We start from the raw sequence: 13,138 nt of genomic DNA, 5'->3' as shown, positions 1-13,138 counted from the left end.
ATCGCCATGTGGCCTTATTAAGGCAGAATTCAATAGACAAAAGAAATTGGTCTGAGTGCGCCCCCGGACCATGCATCAACATAGGGTACTACACGGTGAGCGCCAAAGGTACTACTAACTCAGTGCACCATAAGTCATCGTCACGTGGCCTTATTGGGGCAGAATTCAATAGACAAAAGACATTGGTCTGAGTGCGGCCCCCATGGACCACGCATCATCGCAGGGTATGTACACGCTGAGCGCCAATGGTACTACTAACTCAGTGCACCATAAGTCATCGCCACGTGGCCTTATTGAGGCAGAATTCAATAGACAAAAGGCATTGCTCCGAGTGTGGCCCTCCCAGACCATGCATCATCGCAGGGTACATACATGCTGAGCACCAAAGGTACTACTAGCTCAGTGCACCATAAGTCATCGCAAGGAAGAGTGAACAGTTTTATGTCAGCAGTGAGGCATACTATCATTCGAAAATCACCCTAAAATACTTATAATATAGAGGAATCATCTGGATAAGTCTAGGTCTTGCTGCGGCACTAAATCGAGTTTTGAAATCTGTACAAGGAATTGAATACTTGGCACTGAATGAACCAGAAAGTACAGATATTCTGAAATCAAATATTTTGGATACATACTATCCAAATAGAAGTCCATACCGGGAAAACATATGTCTATATTAAATACTGCAACATTATAGTTTTAAAAAAAAAATGTTACAGAAAAAATAAATGAAGGAAAATATGCTGTAATTGGATCTGATGGATGTTTGGTAAAGCATGCCAAAGGAAATTTGATTAATCACAGGAAATTAAGTTGTGATACTCCAGATAAGAGAGAGTTTTTCTATTTAGCTCTTCTGCAACTCTTCAAACCTTGGCGGACTGAAATGGAATTACTTGGAGATGTTGACTGCTATGAAGATTCTTTCAATGCATGTAAAGATAGCATTGCATGTACAATTTTTCTAAATTATCTCCAAATATTGAATGAAGAGATTAATCAAGAAAAAACTATTGCAGCTGAAATTGCTAGCGATAGTTCACAAATGGAAAGAATTTGCTGCTTATCTGTTTGCGGAAGGTCGTTATGAGTTAGGTACTGTACAATGTATTTGTAAATATTGTTACAATAAATTAGAAGAAAACAAAATGCCAGCTAGAGCTGTCCATAATGACTTAGAATTAGTAGCTAAAAATGTTGAAAGTGTTGGTGTAGAAAGAGAGGATACTGAACCTGTAGTCATTCTTGTTAATGGTGTACCCACAAAGAATCTGTAAATTTGGCAAGGGTTAGTAGATGTGAGGAAAGTCCAAAAGGCTGCATTATATCTGGTGCAAAGCAATATTTACTATAAATGTGTAATTGTAGAAGAAGAAGAAATTACTTTAGAAGATGAAACAGAGATTTCAAGTGGACAAATAGAATAAGTGGAGAATTCAAGAAAAGAAGAAATTTATGAACATTATACTATACATCCTATACATTCAAAAGAACTGATAGGACATACTATTGAATTGTTCCAGATGAAAAAGCAAAATGAACTCCCATGAGTGTGTGGGAAACAAGTTTTGAAACTCGTTGTTTTCCACAGCTCTTCCCTACTGAAAAAGGTAGACGATATGATGAACGACCAGTTCAGATTCTAGCTTCAGAATACTGTACTTTACAACTGTACTCAGAACAACCAAGATTTCCTCAGTGTATTCCATAAATGTTTCATCTTTTATTCCATTCACCTACACTGCGGTCAGCAGAGTTCACAATTTAAATTGAAACATGATTTATTTATTAGAGAGAATTGTACTCTATGTCCTCGAACTTTGTCAAGAGGAAGTGACTAAAAACATTCCTCGATGTCTGTGCTGACTACTGCCTTCGATGTACACTAGCAATAGCAGGACTCACAATTCACATCGAGTTGCGATTCTATGGCTCGCCCGCACTGTTGTAAATTAAGGCAGAATGTGATTAAGCATTCACTGAAAACATTAGTGTTTCCCTTTTATCGTGTTTTCCTCATTATGTTGGCCGAAGTCCGGACTCCATTTTTGTATTGACATGCTGCCATGTGCTCACCACGAGGAGAGTCCGACCTCTGTGTTAGTTGCTCTTGTAATCTGCCTAGCAACAGTTATAAATAGCTCTCTTGTCCATCTGGCGCATGCCCAGACTTGACCACATCTGTTATAATTAGCTTTGCTTGACCATGTGTTTTCACGGGCCTAAGGAGTGTGTTAGCTCCGCCCATGTATTGATTCAGTATCGAGAATGACCCTAAATGGTAATGTTCTTCGACTTCATGTGGTATCCACCCACTCATGAGCCCCTCTGTTGTGTATAAAAGGGGACTGTGTATGCAAGTTCTTTGTGCTACTCCTTGCAATACTGAAGAGTGTTGTGTGGATTGTAGGACCACCCTTAAGGGTTAATAAACGTTGTCTTTGTACTTTGCAGTTTCCGTGCCAACTTCCTTATAGATTTCGTTACAGAAGAGCGAACCCTTGTCTCTTGCGGGCCTAGCTGGGGCTTGTATTCATCAATTGGCGCCCGTCACGTGGGGCTCATCGGCGACTCGGATGCTCGAAGGACTGGTCGCGACGAAGGTGAGGAGTTTGGCCGGGGACGTGATCACTGCCAGCGGCGTCTTAGCCTTGGCATCCCGAGGTTTTTCTTCCTTCCCTTCCGAGCTGACCATCTGGGTGGCGCCGGTCATCGACTGAGACCTCTTCTGTCGGTCCTGCCGTGAGAGCCGTTTGGGCGATTGTGGAGCTTGGCAGTTGGAACCTGGACTCTTGATTGGTAAGAACCGTTGTACGGTACTTGCTCCGAGTTTTGAAGCCTGATCTGGCTATTTGAGTTTGATTGATGGTGACTAGTCATATTTTGAATTTGTCTTTGTGAAAATATATGCGTTGCAACACATATAGGCAGGTAATGTGGAGAAATTTCTCCGGAGCTGTGTAAACTTGGAACGGCGCAACGATTAAGTGCCATTTTTCTTGATAATACTGCATATTTTGCATTATTCCCAGCATGCCTGCTTTTAGCGCACTCCGTAAGTGGTGCTGCTGTTTGGGTAACCGGTTGAACCTCGAGGAATCTGCTCCAGCTCCCCCAGAGGGGACTCCTAATAGGGATATGTACGTGAAGCATGGTCTTTCTTCCATAATGTACAGCACGTTATGGAGGAAATATACCAAGAAGGATCCTGAGTTGCGATGGCCTTTGTATGGATCGTTTGATATGCGTAAGATTGAGTATGTGGAACAGTGTATGTGTAAGCGACGTGCTCGTCAGGATATGTTTGAGTGTGTGCGATTATGGGTGAAGGAAGTGCGTGAGCGAGAGAAACGTGAGAAAGCATTGTTTGATAAAGAGCAACGAAAGAATGATCATGTGCGAGCACAAGAAGCAAAGCGTCGGGAGGACAAAGAGCAAACGGACAGACAAGAGAAAGAGCGTAGGCTACAAGTTTCGGGTCAATATGTTGTTCGTCAGCCGCTTTATCCTGTCCTTAATAATCCTGATGACGATTTTTATTTACTAGATCGCTCTCCGCCCCCTTATGTTGGCGCATCCGCTCCGCGGCCGCAAGATTCTGACCCGGCTTTGGGTAAGGTAGACACACGGTCCATGCTGCCGGCCGAGCAAATGGCTGAGCTTCGGCAAATTTCCTTCCGTGCGCTTAAAGGCAAGGTATCCATGGAGGACTTATTTCAAATTTGGGGGCCATGGCAGGAGAGAGATAAAGTGTATTTTCTGGGTCATTTCGCGGATGAAGTGATTAATGCTTTCCGAAAATATTCTCATGTTTTTGAGCCTGACGAAGTGTCTTCGGATGCCAGAGCAATACGTAACGGTGCTTTTTCTCCCTCTAAGGCTCCTGAGGCGGCTCGGCGGCTGTTCGCCTTGCGGGACGAGGTACTGGCCCTTCGAGAGAAAGCACGCCAACGAGCGGAAACGGAGAAGCAGTCGGATTCGGTTGCAGCAGAGGGCCACCCATCCGCCTCCCAGTCAGATAAGGATAATGTAGTGCATGCTAAACCGATGCGAGAGGCGGCACCTTTGTATGTCCCTCCGAAAGGAGCAGGGACTAGCTCGGACATTAACTCTGCCGATGCTAGGGGATATTTTGTGTATAATTGGGTTTATACTCCTTGGCATAGGGCCGATGTTATGGCGTTAAAGAATGCATTGCCTGACCCCCGCAAGAATCCAGCGGCCTTCTATGAAGAAGTCGAGGGGGCCTTGAATTCTTGCATTATGACCTTAGCGGAAATAGATCTGTTCTTTGGCCTTATTCTACCACCGGACACGTGGCGGTCTGTCCGAAAGGTGGATGATGCAGTTGCTTTTAAGGCCCGGTGGTCTGACCTTGAGGATGAGGATAGGGAACGGAAGCCCGCACAGAAACCACCCCAGAATATTTTAGATCTCCCTGCGGCTATTGTGGCTAAGTTGAAGACGATTATCCCCCCTAAAAAGATTGACTGGAATATGTTAGCTGCATGTAAACAGAAAGTTGACGAGTCAGTCGCGGACTTCTTTACGCGCTTTGAGGAGACGTTTCATGATTTTAGTGGCCAGTCGCTTACCGACGACACAGGCCGCCACCTTTTCGCGGACAAATATGTGGCCAATCTGCTGCCGGCAGTTGCGGCCCGGTTAAAAGCGAGTGAGAGTTCTTGGTCCTCCGCGACACCGACGGCCCTTCTGACCATCGCTCAGTATTATGAGCGTCAAGAGCACGAGGCGAAGGGCCAGGAGGAGAAGAAATCGAAAGATCTCAAAACCAAAGTGATGTTAGCACAAGTATATGGCCCGCCCCGCCGGGGTAATAATAATAGGGGAAGGGGCGGATCTTATGGTCCCCCTTCGGGCCGCCCTGATTTGAATAAGAACCAATGTGCGTACTGTAAGCAGTTGGGCCATTGGGCCAGGGAGTGCCCAGCATTGCGTGCTTCGCGGCAGGGGCACAATCCGGGTGGCCAGAGAGGTAGAGGGGGCTTCTCGAACTTTAGAGGAAATTCTAACGATGATGTCCGTTTCGGCACTGCTGGGCAGCACCGAGATAGCTCAAATGTTTTCGATCGCCAGCATCAGTATCATGTATCGGACATCGATCGCTCAGGATATCATGATTCTCAGCATGCATAGGAATGCGTAGGATGGGGGTCCGAATCAGTTGAGGTGCCGGTCGATCAGACGGGTCCTTATGTATCGGCTGAGGTTTTAGGTTCTACTGATCAGTTCCTAGTGGATACAGGAGCGACACGTAGTGCATTGTCTAGGTACTTGGTTCCGGGGGCTCCCCCATCCGGCTCAATAGTTACATCGGTAGGGTTTGACGGTACACTTTCCCGAAGCCCTCTTTCACAGCCCCTTGCATTTAAAGTTGATTGTTTTTCTGCGCCTTGTCCGTTTCTGCTTGCTCAGTACACACCGGATAACATTATGGGCCTTGATATGTTAAAGCATTTTAGGGCTACCATTCGCTGTTCCCCTGAGGGTGTGAGGGTGATTCTAAATGACAACTACCCCCGATCTGGGCGGATGTGTACGATCTCAGAGGATGCGTTGTTGGCTACCCTCCCCCGAGCTTTATGGGCAACTTCGGACACAGATGTCGGACAAATGGTGATTCCTCCGGTCCACATTAGTGTCCAGGAGGGGGCGGTACTACCGCGCCTCCCACAGTATCGTATTTCACAGGAGGGCGAGGAAGCTCTCATACAGATTGTGCAAGATTTGATCGCAGTAGGAGTAGTGGAAGAAGTCCCCTATAATATCTGTAACAGTCCGATTCTCCCTATTCTGAAAAAGGACACGGATGCAAAGGTTTATCGGTTCATAATTGATTTGAGGGAGGTAAACAAGATCGTGATACCTCAGTACCCGGTGGTTTCCGATATCACGACGTTGCTTACCTTGGTCCCGCCTACGGCGACCGTGTTCTCAGTGATTGATTTGAAAAATGCCTTCTTTTCTATTCCCATTCACCCTGATAGCCGATTTCTTTTTGGGTTCACATTAAACAATAGATCTTATCGCTTTTGTAGAATTCCCCAGGGCTACACAGAAAGCCCTAGTATTTACAGTCAGGCTTTGAAACGACAGTTGGACTCCTTTGCCTTACTCGAGGGGGTCGCCCTCATTCAATATGTCGATGACATCCTGTTGGCGGCTGACACCCTGGAGTTGTGCGAGAAAAGTACGATAGCCTTACTTTCCTTTTTAGCATCCCACAATCATAAGGTCTCTAGGAAGAAATTGCAATTCTGTAGACCAAAGGTGACTTATTTGGGTCACCTTTTGTCTAAGGAGGGGCGTGCACTCACACCAGATCGTATCCAAGTAATTTTGGATACACCGAGGCCATCCACGCAGAAGGATGTGCGTGCATTTTTGGGTCTTGTTTCTTTTTGTAGACAGTGGATATTGGGGTTTTCACACACAGCTAAGCCATTACTAGCGCTCTTGACAAAAGACACGCCCATCCCGATTCCCTGGTCAGATGAGTGTGACGCTGCTTTTCAGCAATTAAGACAGGCCCTTTGTTCAGCACCAGTGTTAGGGACCCCTGATTATGCAAAACCCTTTTCGTTGTATGTGCATGAGAAAGATGGATGTGCATTGTCAGTCTTAGTACAGATGCACGGCGACAAGCAGCGCCCTTGTGCATACTTTTCGGCTGTACTTGATCCTGTCGCCCGAGCATTGCCGGGGTGTTTTCGCTCGGTTGCGGCGACAGCTGTGTCAATACGGCAGAGTGAAGGAATTGTATTGTCCCATAAACTGTTGGTGTTAGTTCCCCACGCTGTTGATGCCCTGCTTAATCAAACAAAGACGCAGCATTTGACCAGTGCCCGTTTAACGGGATATGAGTTGACGCTTTTAGCTCCTCACATTACGTTAAAAAGGTGCGTGACATTAAACCCGGCCACATTGTTGCCATACCCCGAGACCCAGCCTGAGGCACAGAAAGCGCATGATTGTATTCTTGTGACTGAGGAACAAACAAAGGGTCGTATTGATCTCCAGGATACGCCCTTTTCAGAGGTAGATGGAGAGTTGTGGGTAGATGGATCATGCCTGAAGCTACCAGATGGTACGACTTCAGCAGCGTATGCAATTACCACGTTACAGACGATAGTGGAGACAGCACGCATACCACAGAAATCAGCCCAAGCAGCGGAACTGATAGCGTTAACACGAGCGTGTGAGCTCAGCACAGGATTGTGTGTGAATGTTTACACAGATAGCCGCTATGCCTTCGGAGTAGCGCACGATTTCGGCCTACTCTGGAAGGAGAGAGGGTTTCTAACGTCACATGGGGTGCAGATAATGCATGGGGAGTTAGTCCACAACCTTTTAACTGCATTGACATACCCAAAGAAAATTGCCATTGTTAAGTGTAGCGCCCATAGGAAAGTGGTTGATAAGGTTGGAGAAGGGAATGCGTTAGCGGATCGAGTAGCACGGGAGACTGCGATGCAGCCCGGTACTACTGCCATGTATGTAGTGAAGTCACAGGTGGAGAGATGGCATGATGCGAAGGAGGAAGTGCGAGAAATACAAAAGACCGCTTCTGACAAAGAGCGGGAACAATGGGCTAGCGAAGGAGAACTGGATGACGAGGGTTGCTGGAGAAATAAGCAGATGGATAGATGGAAATTACCCACGGCTTTTGTACAACCTATGGTCCAGATGGCACATGGGCTAGCACATGTTGGAGCTTCCGCAATTGTGAAATTGCTTACCCAAGTCTGGGAGCATCCAGAGATTGCTAGCACAGCAAAGAGGGTGGTGCAGACCTGTATGATTTGTCTGAAGTACAACCCAGGGAAAGGCACCCGAACTCCAGCAGGAGGATTTGCGACACCCACTGCACCCTTTGAGGTTCTGCAGATGGATTACATCCAGCTTGAGCGCTGTAACAATTTGAAGTATGTTCTAGTAGTGGTTTGCGCCTTCAGTAAGTGGGTTGAGGCGTACCCTGCGAAAGACAATACTGCAATGACTACAGCGAAGCTATTGCTGAAAGAGTTTTTCCCCCGATACGGCGTCTGTAGACTTCTGTGGAGTGATAATGGCCCTCACTTTGTAGCGGATGTTATAAAGTATGTCTTGAAGGGCCTAGGCATCACTCAGAAGTTCCATGCCGTGTTCCACCCTCAGTCTGCAGGACTAGTCGAGAAATATAATGGTACACTGAAGCTTAAGATCGCCAAAATTCAAGCTTCAACGTCTTTGACTTGGCCAGACGCTTTGCCACTGGCGTTATTGTCAATTAGGTCAGTGCCACACTCTCGAACCGGCCTTACACCCTATGAGATTGTATTTGGACGCCCAATGAATATTTGGGGTCCACCAAGGCCTAAGGCTGTGTATGATGTACCTTGTGTGATGATGAGTGATTATCTGGCACAGTTAACGGATAACTTGGTTTCTATTCATCAACAGGTCCGAGAGGCGCTCCCTGATCGGTCTACCGGCGAAGGACATGGTCTCCGGCCCGGAGACCATGTGATGATAAAGGTCTTCGATAGATCGAACAGTTTGGAGCCGAGATGGATCGGACCTGAGCAAGTCCTTCTTGCTACGAGGACGGCAGTGCGAGTCTCGAACAGGAAGAATTGGATTCATTCCTTGCACTGTCGAAAGGTACCGCCCGGATTGGTGGAGTCTGCCGTGCTGACCGATCAACGAGAAGTCCTAGCAGCAGAGACAGGCCGTGTTGCGAGGCCAAACGACACTGAGGAGCTCTTTTCGGACCACACGACTTCTGGAAGAAGGCGATATCATCTGCGACCAAGGAAGTGAGATCTTCAGTACTGGGACATACTGTCAGAACGGCCCTTGGGTTAGTGAAACGGAGAGCCGCTGAGGCAAGGGGGGGGGATCAGCCCTGCATTAGTGTAGCGACACCCGTCTTGGCCCGTTGGTGAAGAAATCAACCGCTGCCCAAGGGGAAGAGTTCTGACAGACTTTTAGTTTCAGGAAGATATTAGGGTATTGTTTCCTTTGACATGGAGAAGAAGAAGATTTTTTGTGCGTTGGGGTTCATGCTAACAGTAGCTATCGTTGGTATAACCACATGGTTTGTGGAGGAGACAACTCCAGCCCGAGAGACACTTGTGTTGACGACTCCAGTGCCTGCGGAGCACTACTTTTACACATTGCCATATCAAGAGTTGAAGCATCGACAATCCTATTTGAATAACACTTTCATTCAGATGCTGCATCACACCCACGTTGCTACAAATGCTACGAACTGTTGGATATGTGGGATGATGCCAGCCCATCAGAAGAAAGGAGGTACGCCATTCATACCACTTCCTTTCTCTCACAATGGCTCTTGTAGAGCATGGTACACTTTGTTGTTTGCCACTCGGAAACCGACCGTGGGACGACTGCTTTTTAGACTTAATAAAGAATGTCATCAGGACAGAAATGGATATCCACAAGCAAATGGAACGATTTGGGAATGGGAAGAGTACCGACCAGACAATGAATCCATTCCCTATATCTTTACGAACACTAGAGACACTATGGGGAAGGACAAGTTCGTGATCCAAGTGGCACAAGCCCAAGCGGACCTGTGTGTCCAGAGTGTGGGTTTCATCCCTGTTGGTGTCAGTGATTGTTTAACTGTTCTGAATATCGACGGACTGAATAACAGCACCTTCCTAGCATCCCATAATACCTATTTTGTATGTGGAAATAAAGGTTATTACCGTTTGCCGGCTGGGTGGTCTGGGGTATGCTATGTATCATTCCTATTACCTCCTGTATTTCTAGCACCCGCGTCATACCATAAGGATTTGAAATTGCTGAATAATGTGACTGTAAATAGATATAAACGTACTCTATCTATTAATGAGGTGGATCAAACCGATACTAGTTTGCAACAGTATATTGATTTCAACTTAGGACTGTTTTTCTTTGTTGGAGCTGCTTTGAATAGTAGGAAGATCCGGAGATTAACAAGAGTGGTAGAAGCTGTGACTAATCAGACTGCTGCTGCTCTTGGGAATCTTACGGAAGAATTACAAATAACCAGGATTGTTGCATTGCAGAATCGTATGGTATTGGATGTGATGCTAGCTGATCGAGGAGGAGCCTGTAAAATTATTGGAAGTAGCTGTTGTGTGTTTATCCCTGATCATACGCCATCAGTTTATAATGCCATCAATAAACTGCATAAAATTGCAGCTGAGATCCATACAGAAAACGGCACTTGGTCCTTTTCTGGATGGTTTTGGGCGTTGATTACTGCCTGGGGTTGGAAGGTTCTAACTGGTCTCTGTATTATTGTAGCAATTCTGTTCCTTTTTTGTATGTGTATTCAATGTGGACCATTGTGCTGTTCCGTATGCATTTCATTTTGCATTCCAGATAAGAAAGCTATTGCCGATGTTGCCCGCCAGAAGGGTCTAGCTAAAGAGGTTAAAGGAATGATGATAATTGACATATACGATGATTATTCTTGGAAACCGGATGTCTTCAGTAAATGCTGAAAGGGTCGTCTGTTGTAAATTAAGGCAGAATGTGATTAAGCATTCACTGAAAACATTAGTGTTTCCCTTTTATCGTGTTTTCCTCATTATGTTGGCCGAAGTCCGGACTCCATTTTTGTATTGACATGCTGCCATGTGCTCACCACGAGGAGAGTCCGACCTCTGTGTTAGTTGCTCTTGTAATCTGCCTAGCAACAGTTATAAATAGCTCTCTTGTCCATCTGGCGCATGCCCAGACTTGACCACATCTGTTATAATTAGCTTTGCTTGACCATGTGTTTTCACGGGCCTAAGGAGTGTGTTAGCTCCGCCCATGTATTGATTCAGTATCGAGAATGACCCTAAATGGTAATGTTCTTCGACTTCATGTGGTATCCACCCACTCATGAGCCCCTCTGTTGTGTATAAAAGGGGACTGTGTATGCAAGTTCTTTGTGCTACTCCTTGCAATACTGAAGAGTGTTGTGTGGATTGTAGGACCACCCTTAAGGGTTAATAAACGTTGTCTTTGTACTTTGCAGTTTCCGTGCCAACTTCCTTATAGATTTCGTTACAGAAGAGCGAACCCTTGTCTCTTGCGGGCCTAGCTGGGGCTTGTATTCATCAGCACCACGCATCATCGCTGGCTGCGCAGATGCTAAATGCTTCTGAGCCCCTATCTCAGTGCAGCACAACTCATGCACCCTTTCTGATACAATATTTTGTGTATAATTTCACATCTGCTGTCCTACCTCAGTGTATCACAAGTCATGAACCCTTTACGATAGAATCTTTTCTGTATGATTTCATATCTGGTACCGGTACCTTAGTGCAGCACAAATCATTGACCCTTTATGATTGAATCTATGTGTCTGATCCAATGATTACTGTTGTACTTGTTGCCAGCACCAACCATTCCCAGAGGGTTGGCTTACAATCATTCCACATGCATCCACCACAGACGTCACTGGACATGTGACCCTGGTAATAAAAAGGAGTCGAGCGCACGTGCCCGTACCCAGTTCCACTATCTATCTGTGTCTGTGTGTTCAATATGTATGCAAAATGCTGCCCCTAGGCCCTACTACATTACATAGTGCTCTGGACAGTGTAGGCAACCATCTTACCTTTGACAGTGGGGGAACACTTTAGTTATGTAACTTTGTCTCAGTCATTGTACAAGTACGTACGTAGAGACTACATCATTAGAGTACTGCAAGCAGAGTGTATAGTGAATTTATAAATGCGTGAGGATCGTCGCAGTGATTGTATAAGTACATATGTTGGCGCAGACTAACTCCGACAACGAGCTTGTCTCTAATTGGCTGCCCTCCATGTGCCAAAAACTGAAACTTCAACTTTCCATGGCCCTGTATTGCTACAGCTGCAACACTCCACTAAATGTGCAATAAACATTCCTATCCACACAGATGTCTCATGTCCACCATCTTTCTTGTGTGGAACTATGGATGAATACAGGGTCAGTAATTCCCCTTACCTTCCATGTTGGCCATATTGTTGGACTTGGCTCACAGAGTGACACTTTGGCTTTTGCAAACCGGGTGACGGTAGCACTTGAACATGGACACCCGCATCCAGTGTTGTCGGATTTTTTAAGCTTTCTATAGCCCAAAGCCAACCAAAAAGTAGCACAAAGTAGCCCAATGTTGCTACTTTAGGGAAGATGGGGCAGGGACAGCATCAAGCAGGCAGTGAATGCATTGGACTTGATGTTGCAGCAGGATGCCAAGTAAATATTTGCCTAATAAAGCGCTTTAACATACTACTTTGCCCGAGCGCTTCATATATATTTAGAATCTGGCAACTAGCACAAACCAAAATTTTACCACACAACCAGCAAAATATAGCCCAATTGTGCGTGATCACTCCCTCACGGCTGGTATACCCCCACACCACACTCATCCAACACAGGCATCACAGGACAATTGACCCTACTAATAAAAAAGACCGGGCGCACATGGTCTATGCCATTTTAGAGTTGCTCGCAACGCATGCACTGCAGCTGGCACAGTCACACCGCCACGGTGATGATGGTCCGGACACTTGATGTTTTGTGCGCTCTGATGCACCGCAGAAAAGGCATGAGCCATTGAACAGGGGAGCCTACCACCACATGCGTGGCCTCACTTCTCACTGAGTTAGTAGCACCGCAAGCACTGAGCGGGTGTACAACCTGCGATGATGATAGGTGCACTAGTATGGCCTCTGCCATGGCGATATCAAGACTCACTACCAAATGTGAGACCTATTAGCTTGCAGAACAGAGCTGCATGAGGTGGAGGGTGCAGTGACCGCGAAAAGGTGAGCAGTGAGGCCTTGGTGCGCAGCATTGGGCAGATACCTCTGGGCGGCGGGAGTGGATGGGGTACAGCAGCCTGAATGCAGAAAGACGGCAGAGCGATTTAGGCGTACACACTCGTATATACTCTGCCACAGCGTTGGATTGGTAACGCGGGCACTGGTGTGATTCCGGAGGAGCCGATGCCGAGTTCCAACTGTGGGCTGCTTTTTGGTGCAGTCTAGGGGGCAGATTTGGGTGGTGTCGCTGTTGTTTGGATACAGCCAGTGGCTCAGTGGGTGTCTGAATGGCCTTTCTGGAGGCAGATGGGCGTCATTAC

This window comes from Triturus cristatus, chromosome 2_2, assembly GCF_964204655.1.
Source record: "Triturus cristatus chromosome 2_2, aTriCri1.1, whole genome shotgun sequence".
NCBI lineage: Eukaryota > Metazoa > Chordata > Amphibia > Caudata > Salamandridae > Triturus > Triturus cristatus.
Note: the sequence above shows the minus strand (reverse complement) of the source record.